The sequence below is a fragment of the Cicer arietinum genome, chromosome 3, assembly GCF_000331145.2.
Source record: "Cicer arietinum cultivar CDC Frontier isolate Library 1 chromosome 3, Cicar.CDCFrontier_v2.0, whole genome shotgun sequence".
NCBI lineage: Eukaryota > Viridiplantae > Streptophyta > Magnoliopsida > Fabales > Fabaceae > Cicer > Cicer arietinum.
The window spans coordinates 16,763,520-16,777,473 of NC_021162.2; positions in this window are offsets into that span (position 1 = coordinate 16,763,520).

Here is a 13,954-nt window from a genome sequence, read left to right on the forward strand (position 1 = left end):
TATATCTTTTTATATATTTTAAAAGTTTTCACAAAATATGATACATTATAATAAAATGGATATTATTACTTTTTGAATTATTTTTAATAAGTTGGACAAAATTGGAGTACTACAGCTGCCCGTATTCAATTATATTTTTTAGAAAATATAAATATTATAGTTGTAAAATATAATTAAATATAAGGATCCAATTTTGTCTGTGAAAATGAGTAGAAAAATTCAAAGGTGATTAGACTCATTGAATTGCTAATGGGAAAACACGATCTTCTCCAGTTTGGTTACCGGTTCGTAAATCGACAAAATGTAAAATGATCGTCTTCGGATTGGTTACCAATGCGTAGATCAACAAGAATATGATCGTCTTTGGATTGGTTACCGATGTGTCGATCAACAGGAATGAAAGGATGCGTAGATCGACATGAATGAAAGGATGATTGTCTTCGGATTCATTACTGATGCAGATCGACAAGAATGAAAGGATGTGTAGATCGACAGGAATGAAAGGATGACCGTCTTCAGATTGATTACCAATGCGTAGATCAATAAGAATGAAAGAATGATAGTCTTTGGATTGGTTACCGATGCATAGATCAACATGAACGGAAGAATGATCGTCTTCGTGGTTACCGGTGCGTAGATCGACAAGAATGAAAGGATGATTGTCTTCGTATTGATTACCGATGTGTAGATCAATAGGATTGAAGAAAACTAGTTTAGAAGGTTGTTGAGTATAAATACAATATATGAATGATGCATACTTGTTATGCATTATGCAAAGTTGTTGAATGAAGACATATGGTTCATGTAAGTATAAGTAAGTTATGAATGTGTTATGCATAAATTTTTGTTCATTTATTTGATTCCCCGATCCTTATGCTCTTCTATGCCCCAAGATTCAACGAATGAATAAAAACAAATATTATTTTCACATGATGACTCTTCGTATCTATCGTATGACCGTTTTTTTAAGGCAAAACAAAGTCATTTGTTTAAAATGATTAATCTTCACTTTTCTTATATGCACCCATACATATTGAGAATCTATCGAGTTCCCGTGTATTTATTTTCCAAGTGTCAAAATATTTAGAATATTTTTATTTTTCTACATATTTCAAATTCTAACAATTATTATCATAAAACAACATTTCAAAATGCTAGAACAATCAACTATGCAATATTGAAAAATGTACATTCGTTACATTGAAGACCAAAACAAATGAGGCAGGGGTTACAATGTGGGCCGAATGTGTTTAGCTTTAGTTGGAGGCATAACAAACACCAGTTATTCTTGTAATTTAGAACTCCTATTAATCAACTTGCAAGAATAATAATTGCCACAGTTTAAAGGGCTTGATTTTTTATTTTTTTGTATCCCTAATTTTGGCATGGACTGCTCTTCCAAGTTTTCAATCCATCAGAATGCTCTAATTTTTGTCTAGGTCGCATTTTCAGGTTTTCAACCTACCGAGTCCATTTTTCAATCATTTTTTTTTTTGTTTTTTATTTTTATTTTTATTTTTCCAGCATAATATTTTTTTACTGCATCTGAATTGACTGGAAGTGAAAATTCCTCTCCATCTATTTCTGCAAGTATTAGAGCTCCCCAGAGAAAGCTTTTTTCACAGCATATGGTCTCTCGTAATTCGGGGTCTATTTTCCACGAGATTCCTTTTTTATGGGCAATATTTTCTTTAACACTAAGTCCCCTTCTTGAAACTTTCAAGGACGAACTTTTTTCTCGTATGTTTTTTTAAGTCTTTTTTGATATAGCTGGCCATGGCACAGAGCTATCATTTTCTTTTCTTCAATGAGATTTAATTAGTCATACCGCTTCCATTTCATACGCTAATGAGAAAGGAGTTGCTCTTGTTGAGGTGCGAACAGAGATTCTATAACCATCTAATGAAAAGGGAAGCATTTCATGACAATCCTTATATGTCTCCACCATCTTTGTATGATCTTCTTGATATTCTTATTTGTTGCTTCAACAAATCCATTCATTTTCGGACGATATGGTGCTGAATTTTGAAACTATCACACAACTCTTCCATCATTTTGTTATTTAGATTAATCGTGTTATCAATTATTATCTTATTTGGCAAGCCATATCGACAAATCAATTCTCTTTTGATGAATCTGACAACCATACTTCTCGTCACATTGGCATAAGAAGCGACTTTAATCCATTTTGTGAAATAATCAATAGCTACAAAGATAAACAGGTGACCATTGGAAGCTTTAGGCTCGATGAATCCAATAACATTCATCCCCCACATTGAAAACAGTCATGGTGATGTTAAAACAATCAAAGAGGTAGGCGGTACATGTACTTTATCAACATAGATTTGATATTTATTACATTTCTTTACGTAACTAAAGCAATCGGACTCCGTGGTCAACCAATAGTAGTCAACCCTTAAGATTTTTCTTGCCATTGTGTTCCCATTTGCATGGGTTACAAAAGAACCTTCGTGAACTCTTGACTGATTTTATCCATTTCTTGTTTTATCCACACATCTGAGGAGAACCATATCATGATTTTTCTTATAAAGCACATCACCATTTAAGAAGAAATTCATTGACAACCTCCTTAAAACCCTTATTTCGTTCTTTGAAATACCCAATGGATACTCCTTATTCTTAACATATGATTTGATATCATAAAATCATGGCTTGTCGTCATAATCTTCTTCGATTGATAAGCAATATGTTGGCTTCTCCTTTCGTAGAATTTTTATGACCGGCACATCCTGACTGACGCTTATTTTGAACATTGATGACAATGTGGCCAGGACATCGGCCAATTGGTTTCCTCATCGAGGAATATGGTGAAAAGTGATATCTTAAAGTGTTCTACCAATTCTTTGATATGCGTATGATAAAAAATCAGTTTGGAATCTCAAGTTTCCTACTCTCCTTTCGTCTGATGGATGACCAACAATGAGTCTCCATATACCTCAAAAACTTTTACTTTTGATTCAATAGCTTCTTTGATGCCCATAACACATGCCTCATATTCTGCAATATTGTTTGTGCAATCAAAACACAATCTAGCAGTGAACGGAATGAACTAATTCTCTAGGGAAATCAAAATGGTCCCAATTCCATGCCCTAACGCGTTAAAAGCACCATCAAACACCAACGTCCATTTTTCTTTATCAGGTAATTCAATATCTTCAAATAAAGTCATTATGACTTGATCAGAGAATTCACAATGCATTGATTGATAATCTTCTATAGGTTGTTGGGCTAAATACTCTACTATGGGGCTTCCTTCGATAGCTTTTTGTGTAATGTATACCAAATCGTATTATGATAACAACATCTGCCAACTGGAAATCCTTCTAGTAAGAGCAGGTTTCTCAAAGATGTATTTATTTGGTTCCATTTTAGACACCAACCAAGTTGTATGACATAACATGTATTGCCTCAACCGATGAGCAGCCCATGCTAATGCGCAACATGTTCGTTCAAGCAGTGAATACCTTGTTTTACAACTGGTGAACTTTTTTTTTCAAATAATAAATTGCATGCTCCTTCTTACTAGATTCATCATGTTTCCCTAGTACAATTTCCATTGACTCGTCAAGTACTATTAAGTACATAATAAGTGGTTTTCCAGGAACATAAGGCACTAAGATTAGAGGTTTTCACAAGTACTGTTTCATCTTTCCGAAAGCTTTTTGACAATTCTCATTCCATTCAACATTTTGGTCTTTGCGCAACAACTTGAAAATTGGCTCGTATGAAGCGGTTAGATGTGACCTGAACTTGGCAATGTAGTTCAATCTACCCAAAAAGCTATGAACTTCTTTTTCCCTACGTGGAGCTGACATTTCTTGTATTGCTCTTACTTAATATGGGTCCCTCTATTTTCCTTTTTGACTAAAGATGAACCCAAGTATCTTGCTTGATCTCACACCAAAAGTGCATTTAACAGGGTTTAAACGGAGTCTGAATTTCCTTAATCGCACAAATAAATTTTGAAGGTTAACAACATGGTCTTCTTCGGTCCGATATTTTGCAATCATATCGTCCATGTAAACCTCTATTTCCTTATGCATCATGTCATGAAACAAAGTTACCATTGCTCTTTGATAGGTTTCCCCAACATTCCTCGATCCAAATGGCATCACTTTATAACAAAAAGTCTCCCATTGTGTGATTAATGTAGTTTTCTCCATATCTTCGGGAGCCATCTTGATTTGATTATATCTTGAGAAACCATCCATGAAGGAGAAAAGAGAATATTGAGCATTGTTATCTACTAGGACGTCAATGTGAGACAAAGGAAAGTCATCTTTAGGACTAACTTTATTTAAATCCCGATAATCAACGCATATTCGAACCTTTCCATCCTTTTTTGGAACTGGGATAATATTAGCAATTCATTAAGGATATTTTTCTACTGCTAAAAAACCAACATCAAATTGCTTCTTGACCTCTTCTCTAATTTTAAGTGACATATTAGGCCTCATCCTCCTCAACTTTTATTTAATTGGAGCACATTCAGGCTTTAGTGGTAGCTTATGTTCAACTATGCTAGTATCTAGCTCAGGCATATCCTTATAGTGTGATTGACTGAGAGTTCAAAATTACAAGAATGGATTCTAGCACTGTTATTTTCAACATATTCATTTTCAACTCTACATTGTTTAAATTTAGAGGAAAAGGAAAAAAGAAAATATGAGTAAAGATTGCTAAAAAGAAGAAAAGAGAAAAACAAACACAATTGGAGAATTCAAAAATGCATTTATTGATAATAAGTACGGAATTGTAATACACAATTACTTTGAACGTGAATTAACAAACACGGGAAACTCGATGATCTTCCAATTGTTGAGATTGGTGTTTGGAGAACAAAGGTACACCAATTTGAGGGTATCATCATCAACATGCTATTCTTCTGCAACAGCCACCCGGTTAACATATATTATTCCGACGCTCTGAAAGGTTTGGCGAATGTCACAAATAGGAATCTTTTGTGAATTCAATGTCTAATTTTCCTAACGAGTCATCCTGTTTTCCATTTTTTTCCATTGACAACCTTTTCTTTGTTAGTTTTAGTAGGTACATATCCCAACTCGTGCATATCATTCTTTTCGGGTATATCCAACAATTTTCCCAATTTAACAAAAACTCCTCCTTCCAACATCGATTTGGTAGACTTTAACTATGTGGTAGATGATTTTGGTTCTTTTGAGGGATATCATTCACCCATGAAGACAATATTGGCGATTTTTATTGCTCGAAAGGAAGTCTCTATGGCTTCCTCCATGTCTTCAATGTAGCCCGTAGAAGATAGATGACTCATTATCATATTTTCTTCCCCATATATTATCATCAGCTTATTGTTCACTATAAAATTTAGCTTTTGATGAAGATTGGATGTCAATGCTCCAACAACGTGAATCCACGGTCTCCTTAAAAGAAAACTGTACGCCGACTTAATATTCATCACTTGGAAGGTTATTCCAAAGTTATGGGGTCTGATTTGAATATGAAGGTCAATTTCACCAACGACTTATCTCTTGGATCCATCAAATGCTTTCACCATCATAACAATGGGCTTCATGCAGGCTCCATCAATAAATAGTTTTGAGAATGTTGATTTTGGCATGACATTCAACGACGAACTATTATCAACTAGCACCCGTGCAATAATATGATCATGACACTTCACAGAGATGTGTAGTGCTTTATTATGCTAGATCCCCTCAGTTGGTAATTCACCATCGCTAAAACTCAAGCCGCTACTGGCGGTAATATTATCGACAACTCCATCAAACTGGTCGACGGTGATATCATGAGTAACATGGGCCTCATTTAAAACTTTCATCAGTGCCCTTCTATGAGCTTCAGAGTTTAATAACAAAGAAAGAACAAATATCTTGGAAGGGGTTTGATTTAGTAGATCTACCACCTTATACTCATTTTGCTTGATAAACTTCAAAAATTTGTTGGTTTCTTCTTCAGGCACCGTCTTTTTGCAAGCTTCTGGTCCTTTTATGGCATGATACACAACTTATTTCTCTTTTTCTCCATGACCCTCCTTTTCCTTTATTGTTCAGGAGTGTATACTCAACTACTTCGGGTAATCCCACCAATCCCTGAAATATTGGTGACATCAGCACCTTGAGGTTTAAAGCTTTCACCTAATTGATTATTGACTAAATGGGATGTGACTTCATAACTTCATGGTACCTCCTTGTTATTTTCATAAGGAAAAGAGGTTGGTGCTTGGAATTTTTTTGGATTTTTCCCACTATGAGTTGGCTTGGGATTATCCTTTCTATAGAGGATTTCCAATGGTCTTGGGAAAGATCTATTATTTTCCATGGACGGCTATATGGTCGATACGTGATCATCTTTTGTATATTGGTATATCTCTTCTTCAATGAGATTGACAGTGGTATCTCTGTGGCCCGACAAAGGATTACTCCCTACGTTGGGACCGTCATCCTTGAACATAAGCCATTTTTCATTAATTAGTTCTTGCACTTTAGATTATAGGGATTGACAATCTTCGACAGAATGCCCTACGGCTCCGATATGGTATTCACATTTGGCGTTTGGGTTATACCATGTCAGGAATGGTGGTTTCGGAGGTTTCATTGGCCTTAGGACTACCATTAAATTTTGGAGTACGTGAGACAACAATTGGTTGTATTTCACGCGAATTAGGTCAATACGAGTTATCTTTCTTTTCTCGGTTAACTGGTAGTTTGTAGTGATTCGGGATTTGATTTTGGTTCCATTTGTTTTGTTGGGAAAATGTGACAAGTGGTGGTTGGACCATGGGTGGTTGACAATAAGGTGGCCTTGAAGGGTGATATTGGGGGTATGGAGCTTGTGAGGTTGCAACCACATATGCATATGGAATGTAGGGAATTTGGGGATGAAAATTTGAAGGTTGATAAGAATTAACGGTAGGAGAATAAGAGACCCTTGGGTTTGCCATTACCGCGTTAGCATCCCCTTCTTTCTTCTTTGTAAATCTCATTTGGGGTTTCTCCATACCACTCGTTCCACATACAATCTTACCACTCCTCATGCGACTTTCTACTTTTTCTCCTATCATGACCATGTCAGAAAAGTTTGATGACAGACTCTCAATCATCTTATCATGAAAAGGCAACTGCAGAGTATCCATAAACATACCAACCATTTCTCTTTCAGATAAAAAAGGATCTACTTGCGATGCCACTTCTCTCCACCGTTATGCATATTCTTTGAATGTTTCATTCTCCTTTTTCGACGAATTTTGCAATTGCATCCTGTCAGGGGCTATGTCAATGTTATACCTATATTGTTTCAAGAAGGCATCAACCAAATCTTTCCACGAACCAATTCGATTTCGCTTGAGATGCATATACCAACTTAACGATGCCCCACTCAAACTGTCTTGAAAAAACTGAATGAGAAGTTTGTCGTTATGAACATGAGAAGACAACTTTAAGCAATACATAGTCAGATGATTTTTAGGACATGTGACGCCTTTGTATTTTTCAAACTCAGGAACCTTGAATTTTGAAGGGATAGTCACATCGGGTACTAAACACATATCAAAAGCGTCGAGACCATATACATTATTCTCCTCAATTGCTTTTATTCGCTCTTCTAAAACATGGAATTTCTCTTTTGATTGTGTATCATCCCCAACGTGAGGTTGTTGCCAATTCTCGTTAGCATCAAAATGGGATACTTGGGGTGCACTATATGAAATATTTTTTGAGGTTATAGTGTTTTAGGGTGGCACGTAGCCCAAATGAGATGGGATTTGTGATTGGTTTATGTAACACCCCGTTTTCCAAAGCGAGGGTACATTTTTTTTTTCAAAAGTAATTAAACTAAAACAGAGAATTAAATCAGGAAATGCCTTTGGATAAATAATTGAGTCATTATAATTTACAAGCAGCGGAAAGTTTCTACAATTATAAATCCAAAACATTTACACAACATCAAATGGTACATGGAACCCATTCAAAGATGATGTCAAACTGATAATATTAGTAAAAGTACAGTGTTCCAAACTAAAAATACTCCAAACCAAAAAGAAGGACCCCTAGTCCCTATACATCATCCTAATCTGATCATCCTACCAAAAAGCTATACACCCTGAGTAATCTCCACGCGCCCCGTGAGATCCTCCTAACGTAACTGCAGTCAAGCGTTCCCATCTCCATTCCCGTCCGTAGGGTACGAACCGGTAGGACCGTCCTGACTCTCATCTGAGGGCAAAGCCCAGATTTCCACAATAATTGTAAAGGGTCACCAACCAGAAAATAACAGTTAACACATAGCAATTAAGTTTTTAAATGCTCAAAACAACTTTTCAACTAAGCATGCACCTTAACAGGATTTTCAATATGCGAAAAGTTCATACAATACATTGCCAATTAAAATGAAGGTAAAATGCAGTTCTCGATCTCCAAATTAACACATAATAAAACAAGACATGGATAGATTCATGAGCAATTAATCATACAACAAAAACTGAGGATTTTCACTGAGCCAATCGATTGGGCAATCGATTGGGGTGAAGATTTTTAATGAAAATAGAATCCTGGGCTGAATCAATCGATTTGGCAATCGATTGACAGGATAACGGAGCCCCTGACTTAATACCAATCGATTTCCAAATCGATTTCCTGAAGGTTTTTAGTGAAATTTTGAACTCTGGCTTGATTCAATCGATTGGGCAATCGATTGACAGGATAGCTGAGCCCCTGACTTAATGGCCAATCGATTTCCAAATCGATTTGGTCGAATATGGATGAGTCCCTGACTTAGGCCCAATCGATTGGGCAATCGATTTCGTAAATGATTTTCGAAAACTGATTACAAAATCGATTGGCTAATCGATTTTGTCCATTTGGCCAAGTCCCTGTTTACTATCCAATCGATTGGGAAATCGATTTCCCTGATCATTTTTCCAAAAATTCATGAATTAACCTAAGTCATTCCTAATCAAGTTCACAACTTAACACTTAGCAATTTCTACGCGATTACCACGGCAATTGGGATCTCGATAACCATCATACTTACACACAATAATCAACACATAACACTTAGCATTTTCAACGCAATTAACACGATAAATCAAATTCAAATCACTCAATCATAAAACTCAATCAAACACGACTCGTGTGCCAAGCACCCTAATGCAATGCGTATATGCCAAAATGCATGGACTCGGAATTCCAAACCAAAACCCTCCTCGAAGGGCCGTAAATCATAATTGTACCGCCTATCGCAGGCCAAAGTACCAATTACCGAGGTGCCACCTATCACGGGTCAGCACGATTTACTAAAATGCGTAAATCATAAACGTACCACCTATCACGGGTCAGTACAGTTTACCGAGGTGTCACCTATCACGGGTCAACACGATTTACTAAAAGAAAAAGCGGGAATCGTAAACGTACCGCCTATCACAGACCAGTACTGTTTACCTAGGTGCCACCTATCACGGGTCAGCACAATTCACCAAAAATGTAAATCGTAAATGTACCACCTATCACGGGTCAGTACAGTTTACCAAGGTGTCACCTATCACGGGTCAACACGAATTACTAAATAGTAAATCGTAAACGTACAACCTATCACGGGTCAGTACAGTTTACCAAGGTGTCACCTATCACGGGTCAACACGAATTACTAAATAGTAAATCGTAAACGTACAACCTATCACGGGTCAGTACAGTTTACCAAGGTGTCACCTATCACGGGTCGACACAATTTACCAAATGAAATGCATGAGCATACACAGACTCCATTCACAACAATCGTTAAGCAAATGCAGATATTAAAAGATTCCCCATTTTTAATACCCATTTAACTTAAACGACTTTCAAACAACATTAATTAAATAAGTCATTAAGAGATTCCCCGTTCTTAATACCGATTTAACTTAATGATTTTCAAAACAAAACGTTAAGCAAACAGTCATATTAAGAGATTCCCCATTCTTAATATACTTTTGACTTAAACGATTTTCTCGCAAAACATTCAGTAAACGAGTCATTAAGAGATTCCCCATTCTTAATACTCATTTACCGAAACGATTTTCAAAAACGATAGTTAAGTAACCGAGACATTAAGAGATTCCCCATTCTCAACGCGTGGTGGTGATCAACTTTCCCTTCTATCTCTTCGAGAAATGAGGTTTGGATCTAGAAGAAACGGAGGGGTTTGTGTTTGGATCTCAAAAACCGTATTTCTTCGTTTTCGAATCAAAGAGGAAGAGTGGAGTTGCAAAAACCTTGATCTAACTCTCACCCAACCTTGGGTCACTAGCTTTGAAGAAAAGGAAGCAACGAAAATGAAAAATGGGAGGAGGAGGGATTTTGGTTTCTCGCGTGAGGTTCAGAGGAAGGAGATGGAAATTTTATGAATTTCCTTCCTTTCTTTTTCTTTCCTTTGTTTTTCCTTTCTTCCTTTTTCCTTCCTTTCTTTATATACTATTTTCTTTTTCTTTTCCTTCCTTCTAGTTTTCCTTTCTTTTTCCCTCCAAACAAACATATAAAAATATAATAAATATAACTTAACAAATATCTCAAAATCTAGATATTTGTTAAATTACCGTTTCACCTGAAACGCATTAAATTCTCCGTAAAGGATTCACCGCAGTTAATTTCAATTTATTTATCGTCTAGAATTCTTAATTGGCATCAAAATATCTTTTTGATTATAAAACTCCAAAATATTATTAACTTTGGCTTAAAAGCCTCCGAGCCAGAATCCAAAATACACCAAAAATACATAAATGGTACTTTAAAATTATGGGTCTTACAGTTTAGGTTTTGGGGGTTGTTAGTTGAGTGGTTTTGGTTATTGTCCATAGGGTTAATGACTACAGGCGGAGTATAAACAGGTGGGAGACCATACATAGGAAATTGCATAGCTGCTGTACGAAATTGTTGGGTAGTCGGGGTAAAGCCTGGTGGGTGAGAAAGTGTGGTTTGGTGTTATTCATTTGCAGCTAGAGGATCCCCATATGTAATCTCCTTCCTTGCCAAAGCCTGTATAGCTTCTAGGATTTGATCAACCTTGTCCTTCAATTTTTTAACATCCGCTTTTATCACTTCTTGGTTTTGCTCAAGTTCATCCATAATCATGGAGTTTGCGCGAGTCCGATAAGGGTGTCGGGGAAACAATTTTATTGATTTTTTTTTTAATTTTTTTAATAAATAAATAAAATCTATGAGTATGTATTAAATATGAATGGAATTAATATGAAATCAATTAGTCCATTTTTAGATGATAGTTGGATGTTGGTGAATCATAAGTCTTATGTAACTAAAAAAAAACAAATTATTAGTGAATAAAATATGGGGATCGAAAATCAAAACAACAAATCCTTCTACCAAATTAAAAACTACATCGACTATGGTATTTCAATCTTCTCTTTTAATAGAACAACCAATCTTCTCCCCCAATTCTTCTACCAAATTTTTGCAATATTCAACGAACTTGTAGACTTTGATTGGAGTATTGAGCGGATGCATTACCGCATCAATCTCTCTTACATGCTTCATAATTTTTATGATTGCTTGATTAGCTAGCATTGCCAATTTTGAAAAGTAGTTTTTCCATTGCTTGTCTTTATCTTCCAGCCCTTTATAGATCTCTTGATTCTTCAATTGACCTAGCAACATCATAAAATGATCCTCCCAATATATGGTTTCGTCCTTTAGGTTATTATAGATATTTTCTTGGTAATCAATGCAATTCTTCAACTCACTAGAATTCTCCATTTATGTTCTTAATGCGTCTTGATGTTTTGAGAGTAATTCTTCAATTTCTTCTTTGTGTTGCCTCTCATTCCTTATTTGACTCTCGTACTCAGCTACCATTTCTTTCAATTGTTTCTTTAAATCTTCAAACTTTATTTTTATGTTTTTCTAAGAGCTTGCTGATTTTGTCCACAACTGCTTCCACATATAGGCCTCTTCAATAGTTGCATTCTTTTCTTGATTTCACACATCTAACTCTTCATTTGCACCTCTCTAACAATCTTGTATGTCAATTTTATTTTATTTTTCAATTTTCAACCTCTTGTTGCTTCTCTCAATAAACTGATTCTTACATGTGTTTTTTGATCGTAAGTTCTTGTTCTCTTGGGAGACTTTTTCTAACTTCGCATGTAGCTCATTTTTCTCCTCTTCATATTTTAACAATGATGCTTTGAATTCTTCTATTTCTTCTATTTCTTCATTGGTAACAAGGGTAGGTTCAGGTATTTCCTGATCATTCGAGGGTGTATTGTAGAAAGACAATTTGATTTCTTGGACTTTTCTCTTTACCCATTGTTGATAGGGTTCTTTTGAGCTGCAACTTATGCATCCGAGTACTCTTCCTTTTATAATGATCATTTCCCATGCTCGACTTATCATTCGCAACATTGGTGGGTCTACTATACCCGTATTGTGCAAAATAAAAGCTTCCAACGACTTATCATCTGGTTTCTTCAATATAGGGTAGCCAAGTTGTCTTAGAGCTACCTTTAGATTTTAATTAATACATCCTTTGGTTCCCATGAGAGGTACATTTGGAAAATCTTCGCATTGGTATATTACTTCCTCCACCCCTTGTTCTCTATGATACCATGAAATGGTGTCCCCAGTAAGGTTGGCTATACTCTGAGCCCATTCACGATTACTTTTAACTCCAACATGATACCATTTCTTGAACATATGAGACATGAACCAAGTATGCATCACTGGAACACAACACAAAATTGTTCCCCCTTTCTTCTCGTGTTGCATATGTAGAGAGTAGTATACATCAAAAAGAACTGTGAGAACTGGATTTTGTTTATTTTCGGTAAAATCTAAGAAGACATTGATGGCAGTAAAATCTATAAAATTATTAAGGTTTGGGAATAAAAAATATCATAGATAATGAGAGCCAAAGCATCTATAAAAGTACTCCGTTCTTTTTTAACAGCTAAATCCTAACACTTTTGCTCTAGATATTTTCTTGAAAACCATGAATAACTTCTTTTTTCTCTTTTTTACTTGTCAACTCTCATATCTCGATTTTCAAAACTTTAGCAATTATACTCAAACTCGGTGGTTGCCCAGTATATCGATAAGGATTTCCTTTCTCTAGGGAGTAACCTAATATTCGTTCAAATTCCTCTAATGTCGGGGTCAACTAAAAGTCTTTAAAGGTTAAACATCTTAAGAGAGGGTCGTAATACTGAGTCAATGATGTGAGGGCCCCTGTTTGAACATTAGCTGCCAAAAGATTTAGGATCTTCCCATATTTGTGAAAGAAATTCTTACGTTGTATAGTTTTCATTTGATTGTTGATGTCTCTTAAACTTTTCAAGTCAGGTTGCTTGAACTTTAAAAGTAAAGTTTTTTTTTTTGATCCCATTGTCCAGTTTAATTTAACATGTGACTAAGGTCTTTATGATTCCCCAACAATCCTGAAAATGGATGCAAAATGCCAATTCATTTTTCAAAAGAACAATGTCATGAGATATGGATGCAATTATGCAAAATGATTGTATATAACATTTTGAATGACTGTATAAGGTTTTTTTTTGTTTATATGGATATTCTTATGATGAAATAGTCTATTGGCTTATGTAGTGAAACTTTCACAAGGGTGGCTCTATAGTTCTAAACACGGTTCCTAGAGACAGTAATCCTATTTTGGAATATTGTCAACAACATTATGTAAACTATTTGGAGTGACAATACCCTCAACAAGATCAAACTCTAGGTGAGATCTTCATGCTAACCAAACATGATGTACATCTAGAAGGTTACCACTACACATTCTCGAAGCTAAACTTAAGTTTTGTTTAAACCTGGGTATAAGGTCTCATTCATAAGTGTGTGGCTTAGTAAAAGTGTAGGATGTGGAATAAGTATAAATCAATAGCTCCACAATGCTAATAAAACATAAATACATATACAAAATAAATAAATAAATGAAT